The sequence below is a fragment of the Crassostrea angulata genome, chromosome 8 (assembly GCF_025612915.1).
Source record: "Crassostrea angulata isolate pt1a10 chromosome 8, ASM2561291v2, whole genome shotgun sequence".
NCBI classification, from domain to species: domain Eukaryota; kingdom Metazoa; phylum Mollusca; class Bivalvia; order Ostreida; family Ostreidae; genus Magallana; species Magallana angulata.
The window spans coordinates 42,214,404-42,236,452 of NC_069118.1; the positions used below are offsets into that span (position 1 = coordinate 42,214,404).

The 22,049-nt window shown below is 32.7% G+C and overlaps 2 long non-coding RNA genes across 2 annotated transcripts; one reads left to right on the forward strand and one right to left on the reverse strand.

Moving 5' to 3' along the window:
- The first annotated feature begins 6,864 nt into the window (after positions 1-6,864).
- LOC128161624 (uncharacterized) lies at positions 6,865-7,753 on the forward strand. Its single transcript, XR_008240396.1, has 3 exons — positions 6,865-6,972; positions 7,126-7,315; positions 7,557-7,753. It is a non-coding gene; the product is annotated as an uncharacterized LOC128161624 (long non-coding RNA).
- A 5,173-nt stretch (positions 7,754-12,926) lies between these two features.
- On the reverse strand, positions 12,927-16,963 carry LOC128157992 (uncharacterized). The gene is made up of 2 exons (XR_008239903.1): positions 16,278-16,963; positions 12,927-13,228 (listed from the first exon to the last, which is right to left on the reverse strand). It is a non-coding gene; the product is annotated as an uncharacterized LOC128157992 (long non-coding RNA).
- Between the last annotated feature and the right edge of the window lie 5,086 nt (positions 16,964-22,049).

Sequence of the window (22,049 nt, forward strand, 5' to 3'; positions counted from 1 at the left end):
GTACAACCACAGTGTACATTTTTTTAAAGGAGACTTCATAAACTATTTTTAAAAATTGATGTCATTCAATTAAAACGAAACGAGTTTCATATACAAAGTCAGAAACACAGTGAACTACGTAGAAATTTTTTAACACTCGGGTTTTAACTCCGTAAAAGTTTTGACTGACCTCTGTCAAATCAGATCATAGTAAGGCGGAGTTAGGACATTGCTGCTCATGACTTGAATAAGAGAGAAAAGAAAGAGAGAAAGTTAATGGAGTAAATTACAGATGATCCAGATGAATAAATTATCAGTGGGCACAAACTAGCGAATAAAGTAAGGTTTTTATGTTACCTCGATGTTCTGAATTGATGTAACTATAAAATGTTTTAAAGTAAGATTGTTCAAATTTCTTCGGCCATCGACAACATTGCCTAAATGTATACTGTAATGACATTCTGACATAATGTAATTTGGCATTCACTTTGTTTATAGACTGTTGATAAGTATTTCAAAGTTTTTCGGGCGCAGCTTCTCAAAAACCTTTTTTAGTAATATTACACAATTTGGATATTTTAACAACACGTCATTCCTATATGTATATAGACTATTTTACATTGTCGCCATTTAAAGCAAAATTACATCAATATAGGTTACAATGGACCTTAGCTTATTTGACAGTTATATATTATAACTAATGATAACCTATTTTAGTTCTCTTACAAATAAATAAATAAAAAAAAAATAATTGTAAAAAAAATAAGTAAAATTCACTAGATAACAGTTAAGTTATCTAAAAGAAACAGCTAAATCGTCTCCTATGGGAATTTGCGTCTGACATCTTCAAAATTATTTCGTGTAGTCTGTGATTTTTCTTGGGTCGCTGTAGGTATCGACCCAACGATAAACGGGGTGTGAATATTTCCGTCCTGTCAGTTTCCTCTCAGTTTTAGTCGCTTCAACCGATAAATGGGGCGTTTAGATTTCAGCCTGGTAGTTTCTTTAGATAATTTTCTTTTTGAATTAACTATAATTTTCGTAAGAAATAAATCATTCAATAGATGTAAATATTAAGAAATATTGAACAAGACTGTCTTCTAGCTAGATCCGTAATCTTTGAAATGATACGTATTTTGTATATACATGTGTACTTATTCTTTTTTCAAAAGTGTCATCAATAAATGACTTGTGTTGATGTTAACTTATAGCGCACGTTGAAAAATAAACATGAAGCTGCGTTTACTTGGTCCCACATTTAACACGCATTGAATACTATTTTTGAAGTATTGTCTTGAATTTTTAAAGCTCTTTGTGTAGCCTGACAAGAAGGAAGAGTGGAGAAGCAGAGACGATTGGAACATAAATATATGTACCAGATGAATTATTGAACTACAAATACGTATAACAGTTGACAACCTAGTTCGTTAAAAAGGACTCCATCAAAACATGCTGTAACGAAGAATTTTGACCCGGGTTGAAAATTGACCCGGGGTTCATTTTTCCACGTTGAGTATTGAGACCAAAGTTGTTGAATAAAGATCCTAATCCGTTGAAATTGATCCGGTTCAAAATTCAACAGCAAAGAAGCACAAATTAACGAATCACTGTTTATAACTTGAGTTTATTTAATTAAAAATTATCAGTTTTTACATATTTATTCTGTAGATTTACATGTTTACACCATTCAACGGGGGGGGGGGGGGGGGGTGTTAAAAATGAGACTTAAATGATTATTTTTTTGAATTTACAATTAATTCCTTCAAATATTTAATAACTATTTTATTCATAATAAACTTTTCGCATATAATTGCTGTTTTGTGTGATATCTATATATTTAAAAAAAAAAGATATGTTTTTTAAAAAAAAATATTTGTATACATGGTTACACGTTAAACTATTCAATTCAGAAATAACTCTATTTTTTAAATTCACTTGAGAAGTGTACACATATAAATAATTTAAAAATTACAATACGTCATATTGTTTAATTTTGGTTTTACATTCACACAATAAATTGAAACTTTGATATTGTTCATTGTATATTTTCTGGGTGGGAGAAAATACAAAATTAACAGTATATCATGTTGAGATTTTTGTGTTTGCACCCACTCAGTTTGTTAAAATTTTGTATTCACACCCATCCAGCCAATAATAGTTTACAAAATGATGATACGCTAACATGAACTCTTTCGAGAACAATGCTGTAGTAACTATATATCTTGGAAGCCGATATTTTTTAGTGTTTTATTTATTCCGTTATAGGATAACTTCTGATGGAACTAAATATCATCAAATCGCTAATTTTTCTAGGCATAAACAATTCTGCTTCATGGAATCTGTAGCAAGTTAGCAACCTAATTTTTGTACCGGATGACAATATAATGATTTTGCTTTAATTGTTTCTAAATTGCTTTGATCACAAATATTTAAAATAAATTTACTAACAGTAATTGTTTTCGTCAATAAATAGGTAAATTATATTTTTTGAACAAAAATATTTTGTACAAGATTATACAACAGCGTTGGGGTAGATGGTTGACCTTCCTATCACAGGCACCTACATTGTTAATTTAAACGTGTTTTATTAAACGGAATGTTCAAGTTATTGGATTGGATAACAGATAAGCCTATGTTAACCATTCCAAACATACAAAGTCAGGAAGAATTATCTATGGGCATAAGAATATGGTATTACAAATTTAAAGAATATTATTGATATTATGTGTATAAAAGACAGGGGATACAATTATCTGAACATCTACCATATATGACTGTAAGACATATTGTTGATAAACATGTTCACTCACACCTACATTAACAAACCTATCACCTTCATTTATAATTGCAAATATTCAAACCCAAGGATGGGATTTTCTTGATCCAGCCCATTTGAAAAAAAACAGTAAATAATCAAAGTACTGAAGTACTGTGGGGAGTTGATTTTATTATTATCAATTTTAAAATCAACGAAATGTAATGAAAATTTTTAAAATATGAATTCTCGAACTTTTCCGACAAGAATTTCGAGAAAACCCCATATGAATCATGTTGTGTAATATTTAAAGATAAAATTAATTCCATCAAACTGTGTATAAGTAATCGAAATGTTTCTAAAAATTGTACACGTCTGGATCCAAGCAATATTGAACTCTAGTCTCGTTCAACCAGACGCTCGGCTGTCTCCGTTAATCTCCAACTACCAAGAGAGACTCTCTGCTTGTCGGAGATTTACGGAGACAGCCGAGCATCTGGTTGAACGAGGCTACATTGAACTCTAGCGTAGAAATACATGCAACTACAAAAAACAATTGAATTAATCGTACTATATAAAATCTGACTATTTTCAAGGTATTTATAGATACTTTTCTTTTGAAAAAACAATGGTACAGCATACAGTACACCGAATTTATCTATTATTTTAAAGATCTACGTCTTGTCAGCGGTGATGATCTGTGCTTAGGTCCAAACACTGTTTCATTTTCGATTTGCCAGAGTAACTGCATAGGAGAGTTGATTAAAATCAACTCCCAAAAAGGAACTATATAATAAGTATATATACATGTATAATACTTAAATAGGTTTAAAAATTGTAACTTAAGAGAATCAAAAACGCTTGGGAGCTCCAATATAAATAAAAACATGGGAAACAATTTTACAGTTTTATTTATATGAAAAATCAGAACTACCATAAAGTATATTGATCATATGAAAAGGTGCCGAAATGCCGAAATAGAGCACGGCGAATATTTTCAACGAAATCTGTCAAGCGCCGACAGCGGGATTCGAACTCACGACGCTAAAATCATTGATTCTAGCATGAAGCCCAACGCGTTACCGCTACGGCTAAATTAGCCGTTATTATGAACTCCGGTATTTAGGTATATAAAACGTAGATATGTACGACTGACATCAAGCAATTAAAATCATTCATTTTTTCAAAAAAAAACTTCATTATTGACGGTAATTTTAAAGTTAAAGTTTCCTATAAACTTTTGAACAAATTGATTGAACATTTTTCAAAGAAATTCTACATGAGAATCACAAAAACGCTTTTTTAAATGACGCTTGACAAAGAATGTTCAAGAAAAAAAATTCACTGAGATTTCGTCTGCTAAACATTTCGAGTTTTCTCGGTAAGGCCAAACGTCTCTCTATTTCTTGAAAAGAACATAAACCTTTGTTGACTTTTTATTGTACAACAATTTGTTGATTAAATAGACAATCAAATCAATTGATTACACGTAATTTAAAAAACAACAAACGCTTGCTTTTCCGGTGATTATTTTAAGGGACTTGTCAACACTCGAACGTCAGAGCTACTTACAGCAAAGCACGTCAGTATATTCAACAGTCAGCATAATAATAACAATAGTGTTGTGTTGTGCATGTACTATGCCTAAATAGTAGTCAAGGTTTGATACATAGTGCACTCGCCTCCGGCTCGTGCACCATGTATCAAACCCTGACTAATATTTAGGCATAGTACATGCACAACACAACACTATTATATAATTATAATTTGTTTGCACCGCTAAGTGTGTTATAGGACCAACGACATCCAAGAATAAGCATTCAATGATTACATGTATATTTATATTCATACTAATATCTGCATGTATTTGTATGAAAATGTTGTGTTTAAAACCATTATATACGCTCTTAGTCAGGGATATGAAACATACATGGAACAGTCATATATAAACATGTTAATAAAATCTTTTTATTGACCAATAGATAAGGGTTCACGATTATTTTCCATAAATACATATTAAATTGGTTAAGTAAGTTTGAATCTTTCACTTAATATTACAATGATAAATCCACTGTATACTCCAAACGCCTGATGACGTTTATATTTATGTTCATGTCGCATGGATTGGCTATTAGGTGTATTCAAAGGAAATGGAACGTCGCACGTTTTTTAATGCAACAAACAGGGAAATATACACTGAAAGTAAATATTTGCTAGTGGTAATGTTGTCCTGTTCATGTAAGGTCATTTTTTGTGTTTTATGGATTATCATAGAAAAAGAGAAATTACCCTCTTTTTCTATAATGTGTATCTTAAGATTATTATATCAATAAGTGAAGGATTTCTACAATGCTATTTAAACCTTACAGTGAATGTTTAAAAAAGTTACTTCAGCGCACGAATTAATCTTACACATAGTACAATTAATTTCAATTTAGCAGAGTGTTGTTTTGCCGTACGATTAGTCCATATTTTCACAAGAAGATGGATATTACAGTATCCATAACACAGATTACATGTTCTTCATTTATGTATGATACGCTATTATCTCGCATTCTTGTTTGAATTGGAAGTACCCTTTTCTAAAAATAACTACATTGATATATTTAGCGCATTAGTAATTTTCAAAGCCATTGCTATGATAAAAAAAGAGCATTTTAGACTGTTTACTTTACACAATTTCAGGAAACTAGCATCGATGAATATTCTGATTACAATACTTTGTTTAAATTTTATCAATATTTTTCTTCCGGTAAAGGTTATGCATTTACGTGTGTCATACGTGTTTTTATTTAAGATGTTTATTTAAGATGTGTTCATAAGGAAACAAAATAACAAAATTGAAGGGTAACCGTAATAATGAACATAACAATGTTATTAATAATACTTGTGATAAGATAAAAGTAGGTATTTTTTCAATATGGAGAAATTAAACCAGCCCCGTGACCACTAGGTAATTTACGACTTAAAGCAATGTATGTGACAGTATGTGACAGTCGATTTAAAAAATGGAAATAAAAAAAAAACTTGTATAAATATGTTATCATTGACAATGTGATGCTAAAAGATTTTGATAGAAGAAAGGGGAATACAAGTCATTATATATTTCAGATTTCTAAAGTTTGGTTCAAATGATTAGATTTGTATTTATTCCGTGCTTAAACTCCCTAAAGATGATACATTTTATAAATGTCGTTTCGAATAATAAAGGATTTCATAATTTCAATTTCTTTCATCCATTTCATCTCAATATTGAAAAAGCCTTAAACGTGATTTAAGAAATTTTCCGACGATGATCAGGGTAATTTCAAGAACTCGGTTGCAAAAGTAGGAGTTGTCGACTTTGTTTTATTATTCTAAATGGTTTTAAATTGACAATTTGCTTATATTTTTTTTATTAGCTGATCAGATAAAGATTCCTTCTTCATAACTGGCACAGAAGGGATTGTGAAATATGCACTTGTTTTAAGAACTTCGGTTTTTCAACATCTCTCACATGTAGGGAATACCTGTATAACATACTAAGAGTACATACCCGATGCTCTCACGTTGCATTAAAGGATCAATCATTGTCGGATATATTTCCTATTCTCCTAGGCAATTGAGAGATTTCCAAGCAAAAGTGAAATACATCGATATCGTTGAAGGTAGGAGACGGTTTTGTCCCTCAATTATTTTTCTGATTAAGATTTTTTTTCGGATAGGTTCTGAAAAAATGTTTTTGAGAGGTTCTTTTCAAAATTGATGTATAAATTTCGCATCATGCATGCTCCAAAATGTTTTTATTTTTCGTCATGTTAAGTTTTAATAAACATATGTTCCATTGCCGATGACCATAATGATTGCAAAATCAAAATATATTGAATATATGAATATTTATTTTAAAAATATTGATAGATATGTCTCTCTTTGCGTCATATACATAGAATAATTGCTAAAAAAATAAATGTAGGCAGATTTAAAATTAATTCATTCTTTATCATAGAGGAATACTACAAATTCATATCATGGATTCAAGTTTATAATAACTATATATAAATATAATTACCGTTAGTGCTTGCGCGCAGGTGGATTGAGTTGGTGAACTCTTTATTTGTTCTTCTATTGGTAGTTATCCTCATTGGTTAATATAATATAATCGAATCAAATCATTTCTTATGTTATATGACCCGATAATTTTTTTTATTGCTTCACTGTGTTTTCGACGATAGTTTGTGTATACCAACACCTCGCACAAGGTATAATTTATTGTTAGTATTAACTTAAATAATCTATTCTTTCTTGCTTCATTCTAAAGTTTAATTGTAATTCTAAACCATAATGCTAAACTATAATGAGTTTTGTTGCGTATAATATAATATATATTTACATGTGCTTATATTAATTTACAGAATCACCTTTTTGTCCATATTAAATCCATCAACAGAGAACCATGGTCAGAGCAATGAGGAGAGTGAGCAGTTCACAGGTTCAGAGGGTCACTGTTGGTACAAGATACACCCAGCAAAGAACTACAACACAGACGATAAGACGCAGAACAACAAGACCCCGTGGTGGAAATAATTTGAGGAATACAATAGCGTGAGTATTATAAAAAACGCTTATTTTTGGCAATTAAAAGAAAGCATACTATAAAAAACTTCAGTGATTTAATTAAAAGTATTGGATAATGTTATCCTGTGTTTTGCTAAAATTCATAGTAATAAATTCTCTCGAAAGTCTTATTTTAATGTATTGCATGCGGAACATCGTAATTATAATACATGACTTCTGTATACTTTGCCATAATACTATTGATTACTTCATTTTATTTTTTCTGTAGAATTACTTTTGGTTTGACAAGGAGTACTCGCAGGAGATATCTCTTATAAGTGCAACTTGGTTGCATAGACAGCTAATCCGATGAATGCCGGTGAGAAGAATGTATGACCGGACAATCTTTAGCTTTTTTGGAAACCGTGTAATTCATATAATGATGTACTGATTTTATAATTTTTAATAAAATTAGATGAATACATATTGAAAGTTTTGGTCATTTTCATCTAGGATTAATAAGGTGCATAATGGAATAATGGTTCTCAACAAGTATAATTTAGATGATTTTAATATAATATCATCTAGTCAGTTAAGGCCATACAGTGTATGTTTATTAATATAGGAACATTGATCTATATGGGAGATGATTTTACAAATCTTCGTATAGCGGTATCTAAGATGTCAAAGGTGTTTTCCTGGTAACAGCAATTCATTGACCCTACTATCGTGGTATTTGAACGGTTAAAGGACATAGTTGTTCTTACCCGAATAGCCAGCAGACATTTGATTCTTTTCAATAAAGGTCATAGAGTAAATAGAAGATGCAAAAATTGTTGTTACATGAGTGAGGCATACATCAAACAAATATATTAAAAACTAGACACGATCTCGTTGCGAGCAACGAGGAGGTCTTCCGTCCAATTTTAAGAAGAGGAAATGACATTGCTCTTAATATTCGTCAACGAAACATATCTGGAAATGGAGGCGGGATCTAAGAGTTATGTATGAAAGACTATCTACCCCTTTCTTGATCACATAAGAATGCTCTTGTCATTTCAAATACATTTTGTTCCACAAGTGTTTAGGAATTTTGTAACGTTCTCGAGATATCTTGAGAAGGTCGTTTTAGGGGCCGACATGTAACTACTTTTAGATACCGGATAACAAAGAAATTTCGGTTGCACTTTGTTTAGCACATTATTTTGAGCATATTCTGTTCAATATTGCTTTTCAGAATTTCCCTCCATTATGAGATATTAAAGATCAAAGTTTCAGATATCTGGCCCCTTAAAATCTTTAATTACGTAACAAAAGAGTAAATAATTGTCATGCATAGGTAAACAACGTTATAAGAAACATAATTGCTTCTATTATGTATTACAAAATATTTCACCGTTAAAAGTAATCTTTAAAAAACTTTAGAGCTACCTCAGCCCCTTTTTTGAAGGGCCAGCCCCTTTTTCTTGATATCATAAGAATGTTCTTGTCAATTCAAACACATTTTGTTAACAATTGTTTAGAAATTTTGTACCGTTCTTGAGATATCTGGAGAAAGTCATTTTAGGGGCCGACCCTATAACTCCTTTTAGGGACTGCATAACAATAAAATTAAGGTGGCATATTGTTGAGCTCGATATTTTAAGCATCTTCTGTTCAATATTGCTTTTCAGAATTTTCCTCCATTTCGAGATATTGATGATCAAAGTTTTGAACTTCTGGCCCCTTGAAATCCCTAATTACGTAATATAGGAGTAAACAATTGTCATGTATAGATAAATAACCTTATAATGAACATAATTGCTTCTATATTCTATCACAAAATATTACACAGTAAAAAGATATAATTTAAAGATTTTAGAGCCCTCTCAGCCCCTTATTTGAAGGGCCAGCCCCTTTTTCTTGATGTCAAAGAAAAGCTTTTGACGTTATAAAGTTTTTTTGTTCTACATGTTTAAGCAAAATACTATCGAGAAAAGAGATATTGAAAGAAAACCACGAAAAATCACGACGCTTTTTCAACCGTAATTTTCGAGCTCGGGCGAGCTTCGGCGCTTTTCGTCACAAAAAAATATATGTACCATATTTCAGATCTACAACCTTTTGTCTACAATCCCTGAAAGTTTGAACTCAATATCTCAAATAGTTTAGGAGTTTATCCCCGGACAAGCCGACCCTCTGAAAATCGTTAAATTGTAAATATCTCAAAACCGGAAGTGATGTCATCATTCAAAAAAAATTCCAACAAGGTTCAGATTAATACCTATCAGATCTGAAAGTTTGACGTTAATCGGTTCAGCCGTTTCTGAGAAATCGCGTGCACAAAATCGGTAAGAAAAAAAAGAATAATAACTAGAGCAAAGCTCGTTGCAAAGCAACGAGTGGGTTTTCCGCTAATGTCGAAAGTAATGCTAGAAGTACCTCTAAGAAGCAGTGTTCTTAATCTAATGACAAAAGTAACTTAAGTACAAAAAAGATTTTAAAAATCGAATGATTCTTGGTATGACTTAACAAAATCCGAATGGTTTTAAGTACAAATTAACAAAAAAACATAACCATTTCAAGACCGAGTTAACAAAAAAAATCTGAATGTGTTTAAGTACGACTTAACAAATTTGACTTCATTTTAGGTAAAAGTTAACTTTACCTGGAACTAACATCTAATTTCTTAACCCAGAATGCAAAATTAAAATTTCCGTAAAAAATCAATTTTGTTTAAAACATAATTCCGAGCAACATTTCCTCTACACTGCTTTTCAAAGGGTTGACCTTTCGTACTATGTGCTTGTTGCATCATCAATTGTCAGAAACTTATCGATGTATAGTTTACTTAATTTTATTATTCCTCTGTGAATATTTTTATTTAAAATTACTATGAACCAGACAACATTGAAATGGTGAACATTTCAAAGGGCCCCGCTGATGTTATTTTAGAGAATTTTGCTTTGACCTTGACCTAAAACTTGAAATTTTTCCAGCTGGCATAGAACTTCTAATTCAATTTCATTGCCCCTAACATATAGGCATTTTTGTTCAATCTGACCAAGATTAAGCATATCCGGGAAATAATCTACTGTCTAAAACTAATTTTATTAAGATCTGCTATGACCTTCACATTGACATGGTTCAAGGTCACTGCACGCCATTAACCAATAAGCTCTGTTTAGGCAAAATATTAGCCAATTAGGGGCTAAAAGGAGAGTATATATATGCTCTTAAAATATGGATTTTTGTGTGATCTGATATGACCTTGACACTTGATCTACAAATATCATTAGAGGTCATTGCATATCCTTTGATCAAAGGCATCATGTGGGTGAAGTATGAGACTGATTGGAGCAAAGGGAGAGAAGATGTACTCCAGACAAGGATTTTTTAAATATAATTCTGCTATGACCTTCACAGTTTACCTTGAAAATAGGTTCAAGGTCACTACACGCCCTTTACTTAAAAGCTCTGCTTATGTGAAGTCTGAGCCCTATAGGGGTTAGTAGAAAGTATATATGCTCTGAAAAAAGGATTTTTGCATGATCCGATATGATATTTCACCCTTTACCTAGAAATTTCATGCAAGGTCACTGCACATCGATTAACGATAGAGACAGTCTGTGAGTATTAGCCAGATTGGACCAAAGGGAGAGAAGATATGCCCCAGACAAGGATTTTATATATGTAATTCTACTATGACCTTAACCTTATACCTAACAACATGGTTCAAGGTCACTGCACATCCTTAACCCAAAGGAACCCTGTGGATGAGGTATGAGCCAGATTGGGCCAAGGGGAGAGAAGCTATGCTCCGGTCAAGCGATCTCGGATGGACAGACGGACAAACTGATCACTAGAAGGCGCCCACACAAACTTGCTTTCTATCTAATTTGAAATAGTATCCATGCTATCTGCCCATGGTGAATAGTCATCAAAACCATTCATCAGCAGAATTTGATTTCCCTCCTTTTTAAACTCGGAACACCTCTGACCTAATCAGATCACCGCATTAAATACAAAGTTTGATAACTCTAATTTGTTTATCATCAAGAAATTCTGCATCGCTGACAAATAAAGTTTTCTTCGGTACAATAATTAACTGACTATCTGGACAATAGCAAGTTTATTGTCCCACCCCACAGCAACTATTTCCCTTGGCTTTGCCTCATGAAATAGTTGCTGTCTTGGGGGACAATAAACTTGCTATTGTCCTCATACCCAGTAGATACTAAATAGGCATATAATATCCCATCCACCTCCATTTCATGTTATATAACCTCCAGCTTGTAACCTTCAATTTCACTGTGTAAAGGCAACACAACAGTCAAAGCCGCAAGTTTCACAATTTATTACTGCTTCTCATGTACTTAAAATTAGCGGCCTTAATATTGCTTAGGCCTAAAAAAAAAAAGTTGTGTGTTTCGGGTAACCCGACCTAACCTACAAAAATGGCCCAATCCTACCATTTTTAGATGCCTGAATTTATCCGACTGTGAATTTCATCTTATTTCCAATAAAAAATACGTTTTTAAATATGAAACAAACAAACATTATTAGGATTCAGGCAAAAAAAATAGATAAAATAAAAAAAAATCCCCACCTACCTTACCTAATTTTTTCATCAGTGTTACCCTAAACACACTATTTTTTTTTTAGGCCTTACCAATTCCAACAAGAGACATCCCATTAACTATTGATAAACATTAAAATTCATTTCATGAATCTACGCAACACTGGTAAATCTTCAAGTACAGTCACTATCAATTTTACAAAAATATTGACGGTTCTTTATCCGAAACTATTCCTTGTACATGTACCTTTAACTGCAATTAGTACACTAACATTTTATGAAAGGACGGTTTGTCTTAGAATAAGAAAGCTAATGCAATTCTGAGAAAAAGAATACCACATATTGCAAATTCCATTGAGGTTTAATAAAAATATGGCCATTTAAGTGAACCCCCCATTTCCAATTTCCATTAGTAAACATAGATTTACAGGGTTCTCCATAGTAAAACATCTTTACCTGACCTTTAAGAGGTCAATTGTTGTTCAACCACCTTTGAAAAGAAACCTTATTCAATACAACATTTACCTAATTTTATGAAAGTTATGGCAATTTCCTTGAGTCATTTCTCACACATATTTGAAAACAATCATCAATGATTCTAAAATTTGATCCTAATTATTTGTTTATTTTATGATTTACACCATTTTAATTAACATATAGACAGCTGTCCTGCTTGTGATTTCTTGTTTTTATGAAAAAAAGTAAGCTAACAATCATATTTAGTGAATATCTAATCTATTTTGATTTCTAGTCTCCTTCTAACCATGCTAAAACAGTAAGATACAACCTACAAGTTAGAAATCTGCCTTAAATTAAAATAAAATTCAAACACCCAGGTAGCTGGAGACATGAAAAATGTTCAAAATTTGACATGTTTTTCTCCTTTTTTTATGCATATATACCTTAGAAAGGTAGAAATAGGTTGTTTCATGTTCATTTCAAAAGTAATTATCACAGCAGTTATTATTTCAAAGTCAAATGTACATTTACATATCCTACATGTAATCTTAATGCAGACAATTGGATGGGGTGGGGGGGGGGGGGGGTTCAATTATGTAAACACATCTAAATACCTTTATAAAATAAAAAATAAAGGAAACATAATTGCATACTTTTATTGAAAAACAAATTTTCACAACAATTATGAATTTCTTTAAATAGCCTTAATTTTGTTTTTCATAATTTCTTATCAAACACAAACCACAACATGGGATGATGCTTTCATAAAGTTCCATTATTGTTCATGCATTATCCGATTTAATTTGAATTACCGGTAAAAAGTCTGTAGAACACAAGCAATATGCATGTGGATAGAGGTGACAGGTTAATCTCAAGAGCTGACCCACAAGAATCAACAGGTAAAAGCAATGTGGTGCCATGTCGGAACAAGAGTCCGTTTTGAGCTGAAATAAAAAATAAATAATTAGCTGTGTTTACATACATGTTCTAGTAATAGCTGTGTTTACATTAACATATGCATATTATTTCTGGTAAAAATACACTGACCATGCAGTGTAATAAGTATTACATATCCCAATACATGACATAACATTTAGGCAGTACAAGATCAAAAATTTGCATATCAAGTCATAATATAATATTTAAAAAAATTCTTAGGTATAGACACTTATTAGATTGAGAGAGAGTTTGAGAGAGAGAGAGAGCTAGAGTTTATTTCTTGTAGTGCAACAGTCAAACATTTCAATTCGAAAATTACAAAGGAATATTACCCATCTGAACAGCGTCAAAGTACATGTATTTCCTTCTGGTATACCATGTTTTATCAATTCTACCGGGTTTTTATTTTGCAAATAAATTTGGCGAGGGTTTTGGTTTCTTTTCTTTTAAATTACATTTTTTAAAAACAATACTATGTGTAATAAGCATAAAACATGTATGAGTAAACTTAATGAAGAATTTTTAATAGATTATTTTTCACAGAATGTGTTACATTACATGTATGTCAATCTTTATAAAAGTAGCGTATATTTCGTGCGTCATAAATTGGAAGTTTTAGTAAATATCATTTACTTGCATGGTAGATATATATGTCTAACCCAAATTTTCTTCATAAAGCTACAGCTGTATGTACCACATAATCATATATTTGCATTTCCATTGTTCTTTCCCACTGTAAGCCCATACAGAGGAGCTGCAATTATATCTCTATAATCTCAATTGCTCTGTCAGTATACTATGACGTCATAAAGGTGTAACGTTATATATACTTTTCCATGACGTTATAGATTTATACCACTATACGATACATCATGTGTTTTTCTCCATCTCCATTAAAATTGACGCATTTACATGTAATATTAAAACATGTTTTTGATAACAATTTAAAGGAATTACTGTTATAACATATCATTGATTCTGTTAACAAATCTATGTGAATTAAAAAGATACATTACAGTCTGAATGTTTACTTTTGATGTAATAGCTAAATGTCAAGGTCTAGGCTAATACAGGGTATTTGCGAGTGGTAAAATGCAAATATAAGTAATAAACAACGATTATTTAGTGAACATGGCGTTATGAATAGCAACTGCTCTGCTGGCATATTTTCCATGATGCGCTAGCGCGCATCATGGAATATGCCAACAGAGCAATTGCTATTCATAACGCCATGTTCACTAAATAACGTTGTTTATTTCTTAAATGTTTTGTCACAAGTATACATTTTTAAAAAATACCCAAATTCCAACAGTTGAAAGTAACTCGAATTTTTCATTCTCTGATAAGTTCATTGTGTTTTGTGCGTGCATATATTAGAAGTCTGCTGCAACAGCAGCCAATCAGCGGTAAGCTGAATCCACTTATAAGAAAGTTTGTGGTTTAGGAGCGGGTAAAATTGTTTATGCATAATGTAGCTGACACTGACTTGAATAGATCTGATATATATGTACAAGATGGGAGAAATAATGACAGAACAGACTGGGATTCGAACCTTGCCCTCTGAATCTCTAGTCAAGTGCTCTACCAACTGAGCTACATGTATCTGGCACCGGTATTCAAACCAGTCTGACCGTCACATCCCCCCCCCCCTTAAATGATCTTCACCCTCAAAGATCACCCCTGGCTCTTCCCCTGGCAGGAGTTAACCTGTCAGTTCCAGGGGTTGGTTACAACACCAATATTGTATAGGGATGGAACGATCCACCGATGCACCGGTGCATCACGGTATTTATTTTGACGATATTTGGATTGTTACATTTACCATTAATACATTACGATACCTATGCGGTCTTTTTTTTATTTTCCAAAAATATCTGAGCTTCATATATCGGCTATTTTTAGTCTGCGCGCCTAATATGAAAGTACAAAGATGGCGGAAAACCTCGTAAAGTTGTCAAACCTGTTAGGAAGCTAAATCTGGAGTGTGGACAACTTTTGGATTACTTGTTAATGAAAAAGTAGTGTATATGAGACTTAAGTAATTTGTAAATTGTGCAACGCTCATTTTAAATATATCAAAATAACTTTGGACATGCGGTAATACATCGACAGATTGAATAAATTTTTAACCCTTATTCATGTTTTCATTTAGTTGCAATGTATCGTGATATGTATCGTATCGCATCTCATGTATAGTGATATGTACCGAATCGGGTAAGTACAGAAACGTCCAAGCCTTAATATTGTAACAGGATGGGAGAAATAATGAAGGACCAAACCAGGAATTAAACCTGGGCCCCCTGATTCTCTAGTCAGGTGCTCTACCAACTGAACACTGGTATTTAAACCGGTCTGACCGTCACATATATAAAAAGTTATTTTAAACAATGGTGTTCAATAAAAAAATAACACTTGCAACCTTCAGTTTTTGTCTGTAATTAATCAATATTGGCGTGCGATCAGTTATCGTTGAGTACCATTTTTCATCAGTGCATTGTTACGTCATTTTATCAACACATAAAATTATATACGAAAATATGATGTAACATTGCACCAGCGAGAAATGGTCCTTGACAAGAACTGCTGGCATGCCAGTACTGCCAGTAGTCAGATTAAACACCCACACCATAACAAAACATCTAACTCTGTAATTCTTATAAAATTCTTAACCCAGCAGATGTTAAATCATCAAGATATATTTGTAAATTCATACGCGATGGACATATAATAAGAAAATCTATGTACAGTACCAACTACATGTATATTTGTATACTGTATGTATGACTTTCGCCACATGTGGATTTTGTCAATAAATTGAATTTTAATTTACACAAAATTCTGGTAAAAAAGGAGAAAAAAACAAGTGAAAGGTACAACATTTGGGATTCAATTCTGTTAAAAGGATTTATATTGTCTGGACTAGAAAAATAACATACATCAGTGACAGTGTGCACGTACTTACATGTACATCTATAGACTAAATGTTAACCAGTTAACATGCTGACATTTTAACCACTATAGACAAGAAACTTTAAAAGGAATAAAAAGCCTCACCTTCTTCAGTAACATCCACATAGATCACACACTTTAATGTCCATCTTTTCCCCTTTATTACTCGTAGCTTATCAACGGCTGATCAATGGAAACATAAACATCCGTCGACATGGTCGACAGAAGTGTGGCTGTCAGAATTTCCTCGTAAACGATTCACACGAGAATATATCCCTCCTTATACAAATATGTAGTATTGTTCCCTGTGCATGTTCATATGTTTCACAGTAACTTGAAAATGCATGTGTACACCGAAAAATGCACAACTTATCTTCTGCATTACGCTCTCTCTTTTCTACAATGCCGTTCGTTACTGTTTACATTCGCGGGTCCGCGACAAACATTGCAAACATTTGTTCTGCGTGGCCGATTAGAACGTGTTAAATAAGTAGTTGAATTCAAAAATGATATAGCCTAGATGAAAAAAAAATGAAATTGAATCACAACAATTTATCTAAGACGCAACACAATGTAATGCAGTAAATGCCTGGGCCTTAAAACGGCATTTGTTCGCTTGTGTGTCTATGTAGACAAATTAACTCGTTCATGTACGATTCACACATATTTGTTTTATGAAATTTGAAAAAAAATAGGGCACAGAACTTTTTTAATTTGACACCAAATGACATTATTTAATATATTAACAATAACTGAATTCATTTTTTTTCATAAAATGATAACGATTTTTGCTATCAGAAAAATACGTGTATGAGCTGCTGACCCCTAATTATAGGGGCCAGCCCTTTTTTCTTAATTTTAAATGAAAGCTCTCGTTATTCTTAACAACTTTTGTTCTATATGTATTAACAAATTATTTTTTGTTTAAAGGTTATTATACAAAAAGCAACAAAATTTCAGACCCCCCAAAACCTTAAACTTTACCGGCAAATAGCTTAAAAACTAAAAACCATTTTGCCAAAATTTTCATGCCAGCAAAACTATAAAATGTTACCAACAATTCTGCTAAATTTCATGCAACTATCTTTTGTAGTTCCCGAGATCAACTCTGGACAAAAGACCCCCAAATTTTCAATTAAAGGGCAATAACTCATAACCGGTAGTGAATTTTAAAAATTTGAAAAAAACGTCCCTAGATATTAACATTGTCTACATACCCCGAAAGTTTCATAACAATCAGACAACAAATGTACGAGAAATGGCCTACACAAAATTTGCGGATAAAAAAAAAAAATAATAATAAGAAACAGTAGAATAACAGAAGGGTTTTCCGTTGAAAAACGGAAAACCCTAATAATAGGGAAAAAGAAACCTAAGAAAAACAATAAGGTCTTCCGTTGGAAACGGAAGACCTTAATGAGGAATTAAGCAAGAGAGCATGTTCATAAGGCAATTATCAACATTATAAATGTTCATGTGATTATAAAAACAAAAAAGTCCGTAAACATTGAAGGTTAGATAAATTTTCTTATTTTTCTTCCATTAAAACTGAATACTGCACAAAATATATTTTTCGCGATTTACCTGAGATAAACTGGTTCGCGGCTACTTTCTTGCACGCGATTAAAAGTTGGTCTACAGTGGATAGATAGATAGATAGATAGATAGATAGATAGATAGATAGATAGATAGATAGATAGATAGATAAATAATTTGCCTTGACAATTATTCTCTGTCAAGATTTTTTGCAAAACCTTTATATTGTTTGAATTTAAAGATATGATGTTTCATTAATGCTTACGTATTTATTAAAAATGCATTATAAATTTGGTTCCGGTATTGATGACCAGTTGATTTAAAAAAAAAATTTGTAATAAACATTTTTAAAAATAGAAATAGTATTTTCGTTCTACTCAAAAATAAATCTGAAAAAGAAAAAAAAAATCAATACTAGGTATGACAATAGAATGCAAACTAACCGCAGTGATATATTTTAAAAGGCTTCCTCAAAAAGAGGAAGCAGTCGACAAATAAGGGAAAAAACCGATCCCACAAAAATAAAATGCCCAAAATCGAACGATGTTACTTAAAAAATTCACAAAGATATAATAACCGAAACCGAAACAATTAAGGTACTAAAAAAACCACATAGAAATAAAATAAAATACCCGAAACCGAAACAATGTACTTAAATACCCGAAACCGAAACAAGGTACTTAAAAAATCACCAAAAAAAAATTAACCGAAACCGAAACAAGGTTCTTAAAAAAAAATAACAGCATACACACCGATGCAACGCACATATACAAGTCTTTGAAAAGAAAACTATTGATTTTTAGATTAAGGTTTATTTTTAACTAACAACTGTCAAATGTTAAATTGATACTACGACGACATTAACAATAAGTTCATTGTTTGAAACAAGTCCCGACATTGTATGATACTGTCTTGGTACAGAAACTACCAGCCGTGGGCATACTTATAACATAAAAAATATGTACGAGCATTTGTTAATTTATTGATTGATTATAGTTTTTGTTCTTTTATTTATTTATTTTTCTCTGAAAATATTTAACTTTTACATCACAGATGTATTAAAATCATACATACTTGAAACAAATAACGATAGATAGATAGATAGATAGATAGATAGATAGATAGATAGATAGATAGATAGATAGATAGATAGATAGATAGATAGATAGATACTGTAAACCATTTGCGCGCACCGGACCCAGAAACATCAACATAGGAACTTAGAATGTCAGAACCATGTATGAGGCAGAGAAAACTGCACATATTGCAGCAAAGATTAAAAAATTATAATCTGACACTGCTCGGCATAAGTGAGACAAGATGGATTCAATCAGGACAGTGCAGATCAGCTACTGGTGAACTACTCCACTATCTGGACATGAAGAAGAAAACTCTGCACACACACATGGAGTGGCACTAATGATATCCAAAACAGCAAGGGATGCAATGATAGACTAGGAAGCACATGGGCCACGGATCATTAATTTAAAGCATCATTTAAAACAAAACACAAAAGAATTAACACAAATATTATACAATGCTAAGCACCAACTTAGAAGAAACTAAAGGTGAGTTCTACAACAGACTCCAAAGTGTTGTAGAAAATTGTAAGGAAAGAGATGTTACCATCATGATAGGAGACCTAAATGCAAAAACTGGAAAGTATAACACCGGATATGACGATGTCATGGGACAACATGGACTGGGCCAAATGAATGAAAATGGTGAAAGACTTGCAAACTTTTGTGCATGCAACAAACTGGTTACTGGTAGCACCTGATTCCAACACAAAAGAATCCACAAAGCCACATGGGTATCACCTGATCAAACAACTGTGAACCAGATAGATCATATATGTATGAATAAAAAGGTTAGAAGATCTCTGCTGGATAACAGGGTCAAACGAGCATGGAATACAATGGACACCATGGGCACAGTTAGATGATCTAGACTTTGCAGATGACTTGGCACTTCTCTCTCACACCAACGCTCAAATGCAGGAGAACATTAACGCAGTGGCAGAAACATCACACGAATTGGACTTAAAATCAACATTGCTAAGACAAAGATCATAAGAGCAAATACAACATCAAATGATACATTGAATAAAGAAGGAAAGGAAGTAGATCATTTCACCTACATTGGTAGTATAGTTGACCAGAAAGGAGGAACAGAAGAGGACATTAAAGCCAGAATAGGAAAGGCGAGAATAGCATTCCTGCAACTTGGAAACATCTGGAAAGCCAATGGAATCACAACACAAACCAAAATTAGGCTGTTTAACAGCAACGTAAAGGCAGTGCTCCTATATGGCCCAGAAACATGGAGGATGACTATATCTACAACAAACAGGATCCAGACTTTTACCAACTCATGTTTGAGACGTATATCCAGATCAGATAGCCTGACAAAATAAGTAACACAGATTTGTGACAGAGAACAAGCCAAGCTCCTATTGAGGAAGAAATTCTGAAGAGAAGGTGGAGGTGGATAGGGCATACGCTACGCAAACCACAGGATAACATCATAAGGCAAGCCCTATACTGGAACCCCCAAGGAAAACGAAAGAGGAGCAGGCCAAGAAACACCTGGCGGAGAGATTTAGAGACGGATATAAAGAGAATGGGTAAAAACTGGAAAGAGGTAGAACAGATTGCACAGGATAACGGGACATGGAGAAATCTTGTCAGTGGCCTATGCTCCAGAAGGGATAGCAGGCATAAGTAAGTAATTTGCGCGCAAGAAATATTTGCGAGATTCACAAGAGCCTCTTCGTAGTAAATATTTCTTGCCCCGAACTAGTTTTGTAATTTTTTTTATATATGCAAGTCTTTATTTGATTTTCTAGAGGATATTTTTTTCGGAATGTATTTTTACTAATGCTCAATGTTTTTTTTTATCAAATCATCAAAAGTCTGATTCATACAGTGTAATATGAATTGGGTACCCAACAAAGAGACTTTGTATGATACCAGTCTTCTTTTCGTATGAATCTAAGGTATAATGAATCATTCTTGGAGTATTGTAAGAAGTGATCAATTATTGATATTGTTAGGTTATTTTTATTTTACTTTATTGGATGATACGTTACAAAATTGATTCGTAGTGTCACCAAATACTAGTATACATGTACGTAGGTGCTACGTCTTCGAGACATAGAATGCTTTGATATAGCCGGGTGCCTTTGCAATGAAAATGCAAAACGCTGCAGGTCATTGAAAGTGAAATAAAACGTTTTGTGCTAAAAAATAAGGACATCATAAAGTGTCGATTAAGGGGGGGGGGGGGGTCTAATGACAGTGGGCAAAACATGGGCCTCGACCTATAAATGTTGTCCGCGTCTTACGATTGGCCCGCGAGTACATGTATTCTTGAAGTTACGAATTTAACAACGGTATTCGCTAGCACTATTATATCTCATTCAGGCGATTTTGTCATTAAACTGAAGTAAACAGCAAAAGGTAATAATACCATTTTCGTGGGATTTGTTGCAATGAAAAGAGGTTTGTTCAATTCACAAATGAAAATGCAAGTGTATATGTTTTAATGTGGTTTTTCTCGATTTATTATAACGTTTATTACACTCTATTGTCTTTTTGACCATAGCTATTTTAATTTTTCTCAATATGATTATGAATATAAATATACATATTTGCAACAATTTTCGTAGTCATTTATATCTGAATCTTATTTTCACAATTAAGTCAAGAGAAGATTTCAACACTCGAATTCTTAGAAAAGATTTTAAGATTCAGCGTGGTAATAATTGAAGATACTTCACATCGAGAATGCGGCCGACAAACAACTTGAAAGAATCGAGAAAAAAAACAGCAGACACGAACATAAAAAAAAGGCCGTCACACTGTCAAGATTTATACAACGAATTACTAAAAGTTAAAAATCGCAATTACTCGCCAGGTCAGTCTTGCGATAATTCTACAGACGGTGCTTTTCAGATGGAGGCTGTATGACAAAATTATGTTCATGTGTTAATTGTGCCCATAGTCTGAACGAGAGGGAGAGAGAGAGACAGAGAGAAAGAGCGTTTAGGCGTAATTTTACGTAATTTTTATCTCTGTCTCTCTCATAATAAGAGAATATCTGGATCGACGACAATCATTAATCAACAAACCTTTTGTAAGATAGAAAAGGGAGGGGTTGTACGGTTAGACAAAGTAGTTTGCAATTTAAAGGATATATTTTGTCTTAAACAGGTGAGGGTTTGAAAATCACCACACACAGGAAATAATATCGACTTATCTAAATATACACAAGAGTAATTCAGGTTGTATGCATTTAATAACACATACAGTTTCCCATGTTTTGTGATGTAAAATAATT